The sequence below is a fragment of the Perissodus microlepis genome, chromosome 1 (genome assembly GCF_051167445.1).
Source record: "Perissodus microlepis isolate ML-2025 ecotype Zambia chromosome 1, ASM5116744v1, whole genome shotgun sequence".
Classification (NCBI taxonomy): domain Eukaryota; kingdom Metazoa; phylum Chordata; class Actinopteri; order Cichliformes; family Cichlidae; genus Perissodus; species Perissodus microlepis.
In genome coordinates, this window is record NC_140461.1 from 40,631,934 (window position 1) to 40,644,255 (window position 12,322).

The following is a 12,322-nucleotide window of genomic DNA, read 5'->3' on the forward strand; positions in this document are numbered from 1 at the left end:
TACAATAACTGAAAAATAACAGCTATTTCCACCATCTAACTCACAAACTAGAAAAGGACTTTCTTTCATGAAATCTTGCCATCATTCCTTTGTGTAGAGCACAGCGTGCGGACATACGCTGGTGTTTTCAGATGCTATGGTTACATCCTTTCTTAGGTCATCATACATCTCCCAGATGTACGGGGTCCTGTTACAGAATGTCATATAATGCCCGTGTTTCTGATGTTGGGCCCTCCTGAAATGCAATGACTGCTTTCAGTGTGAATTTCTCTCCTTGAAGTAGCAGAGTGGATGGGAATTCAGTAAGCAAAAACCTTTTTGGACTGTGAAACTGTGCTCCAGAGTTTCTGTAGAGCATTTTCCAAGGTCTGTGTCAATCCATACAAGCTCTCTCAGGGTGAAACTGTGACAAACAGTCCCTGTGCAAAGTTGCTTTCCTGATGAATCTTTTTAAAATGCTGTTGGAGATGCATCAGGACTTTCGATTGGTCTTAGGCATGGCGATGCTGGAAGGTTGAGCCCTTGTTCAACAGCAGACTGAAGGTGAGCTATGCCAGAAGCTGAGAGGACTGACAGATCAATGGAAACAAAAGGTATTTGCCTTGTGTTTGGTGTGTAAAGTTTGCAGTACTGGGAGGTACACTGTCTTGTGAAGTGAACACTTGGATTTTCCGTCATTGTTTTTTGAATTACTGTGGACACATGGCACTGTGCATCAACACGATGAACACCAGTCTTCAACTGAACAGGGCAGAATATTGAGCTCAGCACCTCTGCCCTCAATGAATAGGCATGTTGAGTGACACCCTTTGAAGCAAGGGATTTCACAAGCTGGAATACTTTATTCTCCTCTGAACTATTCAACATGTTTTGAGCAGACTGTCACAGTAAGCGCAGCACAGACTTTGACAGAAGGCATCAAAGGCACAGGTGTTCATGACACAGTGTTGTCCTTTGCCAAGTTTTACTGGTTGTTGATTATTTCCATTTTTTAACAGCCCTAGCTTTACTTTTTTCTTTTTCACAGCTGGATCTGAGTGGAGCCATTCAGGACAAGGGGAGCGGTATGAGGTCAATTTCCTCTTCTTTGGTGGAACTGCAAGGCCTCTCCAGTTTTCCAAAGCTGCTGTTTCTTCAATGTCCATGTCTGTGTCAATTTTGGGCTCCTGAGAGGGGTTATCATCCACTTCCTGCTCCACAAAGGCTTTGTGTGGATCCTGACGCTTCACTGTACCATCCTGTCTGGCAACCTCTGCTTCTTTTCGTATTTGTTTTGCAGAACAGATCCGCATGTTCCCTTCAATAAAACCAAGATGACGTGCAATGAATTTATCTATCCTTATAGGGAGATTTTCATGCTTGAACAGACCATGTTTAATGTTCTTGAACTCTGCTTCAACATTAGCTGAAGTTGCAGTGAGCTTTTCGCTCTGAAATAGAGGAACCATTACTCCAGTCCAGAGTGGTAGGTATCCTCCCAATCTAATTAGGTGTGGGACGAGCTCAGGTAGATAGTGCATATAGGGTCAGGGTTAAGGTTTGCACTTTGAGAATCAACTTGTGAGAACTGTGACTACTGTTCATGTGCTGCAATAAATGAGAGACCACTGTATATAATAATAAGTATATAAGTATATAATAATATAATATTCTCTATGACTATTGTCTTCAACCTGTTAACATTTAATATTGTCTTGATAGAGTCAAGTAATCATGCAGCAGAGTCCTCCCCTGTCTCTTCTCCTGGCTCCCCAGACCCTGGTCCCTCAGCTCCTGCTGCTGCACCCACAGGTATGAACATCAAGCACTGATAGCTTTTTACTTGCTTGAATCCCCTTGTGATCACCTTTACTAAATATCTACAACCAATCTGTTCATATCCTGTTTTTTTTCAATTTTGAAAATGAAAATCTAGTAGCAGCCTTCTCATTACTTTGTGTTGTTTTGTGCTGTGTTTTACAGGCCCACAGAGGAGGACAGCTCGAAGGCGGGCGAGGGACGGGTCCCAGGACGGTCCATCGGCGGTGGAGCTGGCCATCCTGGGGTCCCTAAAGAGGCCACGCCCGTCTCCAACAGAATATTTTCTCCTCAGCCTTGTTCCTGCTCTGGAGAGCATGCCGCCTCAGACACGAGAATTTGTGAAATTTCACATTGATAAATTAGCTTTTGAAAACAGCACAGCTGTGTTAAATTTGGAAACATTGGACCCTAATGATCAGCAGTTTTCTGATGAGGCAGCAGGCTCTCCAGGGCAGAAACAATGTTCTTATTTTTCTCCTCCTTCTCCCTGAGGCTCTTCCACTCCAAGCTGGGTCCTTTTTATTCCTGTCTCTCTGTAAATACTTAAATTTCATATATTTAATGTTTTTGTTACTGAATTTATATATTTTATCAAATAAACATTTATAATGACAAATGTCTCTGTTCTACTACACAGCAAATATTGGCACCCGACTTGACACAAGTAGAATTTATTTCATATTATACTAATAATAAAACATACTAATACAGTGGGATGCAAAAGTTTGGGCAACATTGTGAAAAGTAATTATTTTCCTGTACAAATCGTTGGTTGTCACAATAGAAATTGTCAGTTAAATACATCATACAGGAGACACACACGGTGATATTTGAGAAGTGAAATGCAGTTCACTGGATTTACAGAAAGTGTGCAATAACTGTTTAAACTAAATCAAGCAGATGCATGAATTGGCAACACAAAAAAAGAGAAATAAAATAAATATTTAGTGTATATCAATGTGTGTGTCTCCTATATGAAATATGTAAGTGACATTTTTTTACTGTAACAGCGATTCATACAGGAAAATAATGACTATTAATAAGGTTGCCCAAACTTTTGCACCACACTGTATATAGGAACATAGTGAAGACAAGTTACTTAAGAGAGTAAAAAGAGGTTAGTTTATTTTGGAGTAGAGCTCCATTTATTAAGAAAAATTTAAAAAGACAGGAACACTCTTTAGAGGTTTGTGGGTGGCTCTTAAAAGAGCCGTTGTGGGGAAGTCACTCGGACTTCAAACAGGCTACTCTTGGTTGCCAAGACACAGCTCCCTCCGCCGAGAAGTGGGCCATGAACTCCTCCCTCACCAGGACAGCCTCTCTGGAGGAGTTGTTTGCTGCCATACGTCCCAGGCCTTGCAACGGCTCCACCACAGCAGGTGCCACACCGCTCACAGCAGGCGCCCCTCTCTCGTCCACACAGCGCAGAAAATTGTGGAGAACACAAGTTGCCTTCACACACTTCTCCGCAATTTCAGGACGGAGCTCCACGGCGCGCCGATACAACCTCCACTGTGAGGAGAGGATACCGAAGGCACCCTCCACTATCATCCTGGCCCTGGAAAGGCTATAGTTAAAGATCCTCTTCTCTAAAGGGAGGAGGCGTCCAGGGAAAGGCCTCATGAGCTCACGCCGCAAAGGGAACGCTTCATCAGCCACAAAGACATGGGGCTGGGCTCCACGGTGTTCTCCACCAGGTAGAGGCTGGTCAGGAGGCAGATGGAGAGTCCCAGCCCGAAGAGCCTGACCAAAGGTGGAGTTGGCCAGAATACCACCGTCGCTGGTCCTCCCGTACCCCCCAACATCAATGACGCGGAAGCGATGCTCTGCATCCACAACCGCAAGGAGAACAATGGAAAAAGTTCCCTTGTAGCTGTGGAACATGGATCCTGAGTTGGGGGGTGCCTTCGTCTGGACGTGCTTCCCATCCAGAGCTCCACAGCAGAGAGGGAAGTTCCAGCGCTCCTGGAATCCCTCTGCGATGGACCGCCAGTCTTCAGTTGAAGGCACAGCCATGAAATCGTCCACTAGACAGTCCCAGATGGCCGTCGCTACCTGGGGGATGATCTGGCTCACCGTGGACACACCGACTCGAAAACTGAACGCGATGGTCCTGAAGGAGTCCCCGGTGGCAAGGAACCTGGACAAAATTGTTTAAAATGAGTATTATGTGTACTGCAGTTACAAAATACATTATTGAAATTCCAAAATTACAAAACATAAATCTTACATAAAACATTTTGTAATTATAAGGATAATTACATGATATATATTAGATATAATCTAAAGCAGTCTGCGGTGATTATATACAAATATTCAACTATCCCAGAATTAAACCAGGTCGAAATAAAAAGGAGTGAGTATCACTACAAAGGTTAACTCAGTGGTCCTAATGCTACAGTTTGATATCAGCAAACACCGAGCGCATACATTGATAGGACACCACAGCCATGCTATCATTGCAAACACTGATAACAGAATAAATCGAATTAAATCGGGACTTGATGAGAGCTTCTGAGCATCACTAGAAATATTATAAACAGTCGTCTCCGTACCACAGTTTGCTCTCAGTAAACACCGAGAGCATTCACTGTTAGCATAGCACATCCATGTTAGCAGTGTATAGATGGATGGTTTAGCATATATTAGCACAGGTATCAATAAAGGACTACCGTATTAAATACTTTTACTAACCTCAGGCAGATGGACAGGCGCTCTGCAGGTGGGATTGAGCGCCTGTAATTGGCGTCTAGGCGGGCGATTCTGGGACCGACGCAGGAAAGCAGGTCCTCAAACTGGCCGAGTGAGAGACGGTGATAACGCTGGAATCGGCCGTCATCCAGGCGCAGCTCCTGGAGCAAATGGTGAAACTCACCAAACTGCTCACGCCTCTGGAGGACCTGATGGACCCAGGTACGGCGAGGACGTCTTTTACGCCGCTGCTCCGCTCTCCACAGTGCATAGAGAAGGGAGACTCTCTCTTCAAGCGCTAGCTCGACAGCTGCCATCTTGCAAAGATACCGTCTGGCACAACTTCCTCCCACATTTCCGGTTCACGCGCGTCAAATATGGATTTTTCTTGGACACGCGTTGAGGTGCGAATGTGCACGCGTCAAATTAGGGGCGTTTGGGGCGTTTTGTTCGCGTCCATCGCGTTCGGTGTGAACACACCGTAAGGTGATTACTGGACGGGTGTCAGTGTTGACTGTAAGCTGGGCGGATCCAGGCCCACTGCCCGGGACACAAATGGGATTTGTCTCTCATGCAGAACATCAGACGCGGCTTTTTAGGCAACGGCAGCAGGGAAGGCATTACAAAAATGCCTGCTTCTGCTCACCTTGGAGGACTAATGGGCAGTTTGGCCCACCAGCGATGCAGTCATTAGCTCCGGCAGCCACTCTGGAACACAAATACAGGCTGAAAGCCACTCGACAGCACAGAAATCACACCAAAATAACCCGGCCGAGGCAGCACTGCACATCTTTCTCCTTGTGGCTGCTTCACAGGCTTGTTATGAACCAAATACCAGGTGTCAAAATGCACTTGTCAAGAGAAACGACAGCAAACATCACAAATGACAGCACTTAGAAGAGAACAAATGAGACATCTCCTCCCGAGTGCGATATTTCGGGTGAAATGTGGGTTTCTTTCCCCAAAGCTTTCGTGAGCTGGGGGTGAAAAAAGTTTCTTTATCTATAAAGACATCTGACAAATCTGCAGTTTTCTACATGTTCTGACCCAAACTGTCACACTGACCCATTTCTCCTGCTTCTCCCATCATTTTACGGGTTCTTGTTCCCTGACATGTCCCACCCACTAACAGGTGCCAGGATGCAGATCAGTGTCATTCACTCCACCTGTCAGCGTGTTAAGGCTGATCGGTGTATCGCTCTCTGATTTTGCATTCCCAGCCTCGCTCTTTGTGTCTTGAGCTTTTGTACGTTCTCCTCATTAACCTGCATTAAATGCTCACTTTGAGCTCGATTCCTGCTGCCTGAGTCAGCGACACAGCTAACTCTGACACTCATAAACACATGAAACACAAATATGGACTCTAACCGGTCACGTGACTGATGTAATGTTCGCTGATCCCAGAGCTGTGTAGGAGAGCTGATGTGAGTGAAGCTGATATGTAAATGTGTCAGACTGCTCCAATAAAAGCCTTTCATACTGTTCCAGCTGTGGCAGCCCAACCCTGCACGCTGCATGTACCGAACCAGTTCTTTTCCTTTGTTTTTTGGCATATTTCTCCTGTTCCAGGTGTGCATGTTCATATCAAACATGACCAAAGCTTCAGATGATGAGCTCAGTGTCTGTACAGTGAGCCAAAAGCTGCAGACTGCTGTAAAAACTCTATTTATCACCGTTTTTTTCACCCTTTTATCTGAAGTATGTTCTGATTGGGGATTTCCTTAAGTGCTCCGATGTAAGGGAGGCATCCTCCATCAGTCTGCTCGGGGTACTGGAGGGTGGGGCACGTGTTGAGAGACAGGGGTGGTTTTCAGAAATCTGCATATCACAGCTGACCTGCAGCATGTGTAAATGCAGAATGCGTGAAGAGTCGGTGCATTCAGGAAGCTAATGCTGCTGCGCCACATGCATTCATTAAAGACAAAGGAAGGAATCTGAGTCTCAGCCAGCTGTGAACAACAAACAGAGATTCTGCAAAATCCCAGATTATGATATAAGAAGAGAGTCTGTGGAGGAGATGGAAGGAGTACTGAGCAGCTCATGAATAGCAAATGAGAGTGAGAGGAGGACGGGCGGAGGAGTAATAATGATGAAGAGAGGGCAGCTATGACGAGTGGGACGGCGGTTGGTCCTGGTGACATACATGTGGAGGTGTGGAGATGTCCAGGAGAGGGGGCGGTGGACTTTAACCAGACTGGTAACGATGATTTTGGAGAGTTGGAGGATGATGAGGAAAGCAGGTGCACTGATACTGATGGCACGATTACGTGTGTGGTAGGAGAGACAGGTGGGTTGAAGGTGGGAGTACATCAGGGATCTGCTCTGAGCTCCTTCTTGTTTGCAGCGCTGACAGATGAGGTCGAGAAAGAGGAGCAGGTGGAGGAGAGCCTGGAGAGGTGGAGGTATGCTGGGGAGAGAAGAGGAATGAAAGTCCGTAAAAGGAAAACGGACCATGCGTGAATGAGAGGTGGAGAGGTGCAACACAGAGATAGTGTCGCTGCAGGAGTTTAATACCTGGAGTCAACCATCCAGATAGAGATGAAGAAGTGAGTGCAGGCAGGGTGGAGCGGGTGGAGATGAGTGTCAGGGCTGATTTGTAACAGAAGGAGAGCAGCAGGAGAGAAAGGGGAGGTTTCAGGATGGTGGTGAGAGCTGCTGTGATGAGTGGAGATCAGATTTAAAGGGAGAAGCAGAAGCTGCTCAGTGACTCCACGTGTTGTAAAATAAACACTGTAAAAACACCACCCCACTCTGAGTCTGCGTTGGTGTGTTGGTATCTGAGTCGAACCAGGGCTCGGTGTGTCCACACTTCTGTGAAGGCGTGAAGCTTCTGGGCTCTTTGTGTGTTTCGTACTGATCTCAGAAATGTGACTGCCTGCACAATAATCCTCGAACCTTCAAACGTCATTAAGAGAAGGTGGGAGACACGGTTCAACAGTCGCAAGGACGCCCCACAGACTGTCACTAATCAAACGGGAACAAAAGATGTTTTATTAGCTTTAAAAAATGTTTATTCTTCTTAGGAAACGACCAAGAAAACATGATTTAATTGGCTGAGTTATTTGAACAGCTGTGAAAGGTCAACATTTCCTTTGGGGAAATAAAATTTCAAAAGATTGAAAGCGGCAGCTGCTGAAGAAGACGTCTTTAAACCTTAAACTGAACCTCAGAGCTGAGTTCACAGCGTAAATACCAGAATCAGCACAGAGACGTAAAGTAGTTCAAAACGTCTTTTTCTAAGAAGACATTTATGATCCAGATTTTATGCAAACGAGCTCCTCCAGCAGCGAATAATCTGAACCTGCAGCAGGCCGATCAGACTGAAGACGTCCACAGACGGTGTGAACAAACGATGTTCATAATAAAGATCTGTAATAATATGCAGGCTAATAGAGACTACTGTAAACCTGAAAGAGTTGATACAAACAATCCAGCTATGAACTGGTGACTTTTTTAATCTCTTCTACGAGATTACATTAAAAATAATCCCACAGAAAAAATAAGTTGACAGATAAGCGAACACTGCTGCCACAGTGGCCCGGCAGCTCGTTTCACTCAGATTTTATCTGACATGAATCATGAAAACCTGATAACACAGCCCCATTTAATCTCCACTGGACCAGTAAAACTTCTGCCTAATAACCCAGTAAAAAAGAAAACACCCTTACTCTGAGTGGATAAAAGTTTAACTGCATATTTAATCCTTGAGATGTCTGATAAGAAAAAAGATTGCAGCGACACTCGAGACGGGGACAGGGTTTAACAACAGCCGAGCCGTTTATTAGGCTGGGGGAAGGTACAAACAAAGACAGGTACTAAAGCTAAACTGAACTAGAACGAAACTGGGAGAAAATAGATACTAAACTCACGGGACAAAGAACATGAAAAAGACCTGAACACAGGAAACCAGGAAACACGTACGCTGGGAAACAAACACAACAGAAGACCCGACAACGACTGACAGAAAACTCCCACACTAAATCCACAGAGAGGAGACGAGGGGAGCGGAAACACAGCTGACTCAAATGAATGTGACTAAACACAACCCACAAGCATCGCAGAAAATCTACTGTTTCTTATTGTGTGAACAAACCCAGGAAAACTCTGCTGCACTGTACTGTGACACGTGGCTGAGCGTGGATGGTGTCAGTAAGAGGAACATAAATCTGATGAAGATACAGTGAGAGGTCCAGCTTTGCGCCCTTCTCCTTTGAAATGTTCCCAAAGACTCGCGGTGGCCCAGACTGGACCCTTTGATGGCCTGGTTCTGGCCCGCGGGTTGCATGTTTGACACACCCACCCGTGGAAATGTTAATGCACAGGTGCAAAATTCTTCTTCTTCCTTTTTCCTCCCTTACACCTGGACTGCATGAGGATCACCTCACACTGATTCTCCCTCAGCAAACAGCAGGACGCCGCACGCACAGAATCAAACTTCTTATTTAATCTGCAGATTAAAGTTCTGTTTTTGATTCACTCCAAAGAGATAAAATGTGACAAAAGCAAAATCTGATCACAGCATTTGTTGTTAAACATTTATTCTAATCAAATCAACTTCTTATTCACAGTCAGACTTTTATCAGTTTTAACCTGCGGCTGTAAAAGAAAAATCTCACGTTCTGTTTGAAAAACGCATCTTTGAAATGTCTGCATGTGCATCAAGATGCAGTTTAAAGCTGGAGAGCTGGTTTTAGTCCACAGGTTACAATTCTTTATCCAGGTAAGTGTCCTCACAGCCATAGACAACCTGTGTGTGTGTGTGTGTGTGTGTGTGTGTGCGCGCCTACCGTGGATGAAGCTGCACAGCGTCAGGATGAGCGGGGTGAAGACGCGAGCGTCCATCATCAGCAGCGAGTCTCAGAGAAGCTGAGCGGAGTTCCTCCTGAACCGACGGCAAACACGGAGAGAACGAGAATCAACAGAGGGTTCGCTCTGAGAGGAGACGGGGTTGCTCCTCCTCCCAAAAAGCATCCAAAGGAGTAGATTCAGCAGCCGGAGACACCGAGGAGAGAGAGAGAGAGAGAGAGGTCTGTGAGTGTGTGTGTGCGCACATGTGAGGACAGAAACGTAGGAACAATCATAAAACTGAGCTTTACAGAACAACACACCTTCATCCACTGCTGGATGTTTAAGAGTTTGTAGTTTTTTTTCTTCTTTTTGTTATCTGGGATCTGTATGATGTCATCGATTGGAGATACAGTTGTGGCCAGAAGTTTCCTTCCCCTCATCTCAGGCATGCATGCTGGTAATGTTGGGCTTTTAATCATGTCTTTGCACTGTTGTTTTCCCAGGGTGGATGCAGGCTCAGATATATCGTTCATATTTGTAGAAATGTCTCTGAGCAGGCTGCACCTCGAGCACAGTGTTGTTGGCAGCTATGAACATGAACTCAGGCTGATATCTGACTTATCCTCTTGGCAAAACTGGTGGACTTCATTTAAATTGCTTGGTTTCCTGGGATGGACCACATTCAAAGACATTCTGAAGCTGCGTCGTCCACACCAAAATCAGTTCTGATGTGTGTTTGGACTTTTGCTAATCCACACAAAAGCATCACACGGCTTCATCTACACTCACTCAAATCTTTTAATAACGATTAATTTGTGTGACAGCACTCGTTGGATTGACCGGCACTCTGAACAAAGTCCAACCAACTCAGTGAAGGAGAAGTGCAGATATACACAACTACAGGTTATTCTGATGTCACGTCCCTTTGCCGAGGTCTGGAAGAAGTCCAGCCCTGTCACTGTGAAATGAGAGGAAAGTAGTTATGATGTTCAGGAACCAACCAGGATCAAGCTCGCCATGAACAGGAAACTGCAGGAACACCAGAGACAAGATGCATGTTTGGAGGAGTAAAGGTGAAGCTTTCAAACCTAAAAACACCAATTGTCATGCTCTGTTTGCTGTCAGGGAGTGGACATTACACTCAGTGATGGAACAATGAGGGACGATGGCTACCTCCGAGTCGTTCTCCTCAAATCAGCACATAATAAATAACATTCAGTGTTGTGGCTGAACAGTGCAGCAACACCTCCCAGCCGTGATCTGGACTCTTCATCGCTCAGCTTTCACACCTCACTGAAACCAAGTCTCAGGGACTGACAGCCTGAGGTCACCTGCAGAGTCCATTCACACTTCTGACTGCAGCGCCATCACAGACACGAAAACTGAGAGACGTGCTTAAAGCGACGCCTGGAGGAACAAAGTCACAGCCAAGTTCAAATATGTTGCAGAAAAGAACACGCTTTCCTTTATTTCCTGTCATAGATCTCCTGTTCCTGTGGACGATGTTCAGCTTAAATATCGTGAAAGTTTAAAATAAGTGCATCAGGGTACGTACAAGTACTCAAAGTCAGAACCAAAGCTGCAGACCCTCACTTTCTCACAGTTTTTCTCTTTTGGATCTGTATGATGTCATAAAGAGCCTGGTCCTTTCAGGTACTCGACAGTGTCACCAAACTGGTGTTCAAATCTTGACCTAAAAGGGGAGGAGCTAAAATTATGGATGTGATTCAAACAGCCCGCGGTGGCTGACGACCGTGCTGTAAATAAAGATTATTATTGCGGCTGTGTGCAGGGAACCTGGGATCTCGTTGCCTTGGAAATGGTTCCCTCAAAGACTCGTCTGCAACCACTCACAGTCAGCTGCAGCTTTGGCAACAACACACCCGTCTGCTTTCAGCTTTATATGAAATCTGTTTGTGATAATACAGTAATTATCTGTGATAAATAAGCAAACAATCTCAAATCTGTTGTTGTCCTTATATACGGAAATTCACATTAACTGCTCAGACCTAGATTAGAAATCTGCTTTTAAATAGGAAAATCACTAGAAACCAGCTGCCAACCAGTTCAGCCTCTGTTGCAAAGACAGGTTCTGCACACATCTGTGCAGACTGACTCCCACAAAGGTGACATCCACAGGTTGGGGGTGTTGCATGCTGAACTTCTGAACAACCGTCTCCGCCAGTAAAATAAATTCAATGCAATGATTTTTACTTCTCATCTAGTCTAACTGAACTGTAACCTTTGACAGTGGGAGGATGTTAAGATCTTCCATGAGGACTGACGGTGGTGCGGGAGCATCAACTACATCCTGCCAGCTTCTCACATGTAAGCACAAGGTGTCCTTTGTCTGCACTGCATGGCATTAAAGATTACACTCATCACACATGGACATGTGTGAAGGACCTCATCGTGCTCAAACATATTTAAACCCTGAGTTTTACAGCCAGCATCTAGTGGCTGTTAGCGGTACTGCACTGAGAGACGTCGTCCTCGGACACATGACGGAGGCCAAAGCCTCGTCACCGTTTCGTGTTTGTTTCCTTCTCCGTCTACATGCCTACGAGTCATTTCCTGTGATGACATCGTGTCCAGATGTTTTTCCTGGTGCGTCTGATGAGCGACAAACTCAGACTGCAGCTCTGACATGAAGGCTGTGACTGCGGACAACAGAAATACTCTGTGTGTGATTGTGTGACATGTACTGATGGCAGCATTGAAAACGAGCTCTGATGTTCAGTTTCATACTTTTGCCTTTTATTAAAACTCATTTTAAATTTCAGCATGTCAACATTTTATTTACTGTCATGGAAACTCTGAATAAAGAGTCGAGTCCCCAGCGTGAAGGCGTTTCTCCGCTCAGCTGAGCGTGATACAAACTCCTGATTAATTTCCTAATGAGGGCTGAATAATTAGCTCGCTTTCTTAATGACCCTCTCCATTAAAGACAGCGGCTGGCACAGAGAGAAGAGCGACGTCTGCCAAACTAAAGCCAAACTGTGGCCAGGATGATTATCCTGAGTCTGTTTGAGAGTTTAGTCAC

The 12,322-nt window shown here is 45.3% G+C and overlaps 1 protein-coding gene and 1 long non-coding RNA gene across 5 annotated transcripts in view; one reads left to right on the plus strand and one right to left on the minus strand.

Moving 5' to 3' along the window:
- LOC146394302 (uncharacterized) overlaps positions 1 to 11,661 on the minus strand; it is a 132,398-nt gene extending 120,737 nt beyond the window's left edge. Inside the window, exon 1 of one of the 4 annotated variants that reach the window (XR_014799890.1) lies at positions 9,279 to 11,661. The gene's annotated coding sequence lies outside the window, so the exon portion shown is untranslated. The remainder of the gene's footprint in view (positions 1 to 9,278) is intronic. The other 3 variants (XR_014799885.1, XR_014799887.1, XR_014799883.1) reach the window with 3 other exon arrangements.
- Positions 445 to 2,401, plus strand: LOC146394305 (uncharacterized). Its single transcript, XR_014799892.1, has 3 exons — positions 445 to 930; positions 1,028 to 1,791; positions 1,963 to 2,401. It is a non-coding gene; the product is annotated as an uncharacterized LOC146394305 (long non-coding RNA).
- Positions 11,662 to 12,322: the final 661 nt, after the last annotated feature.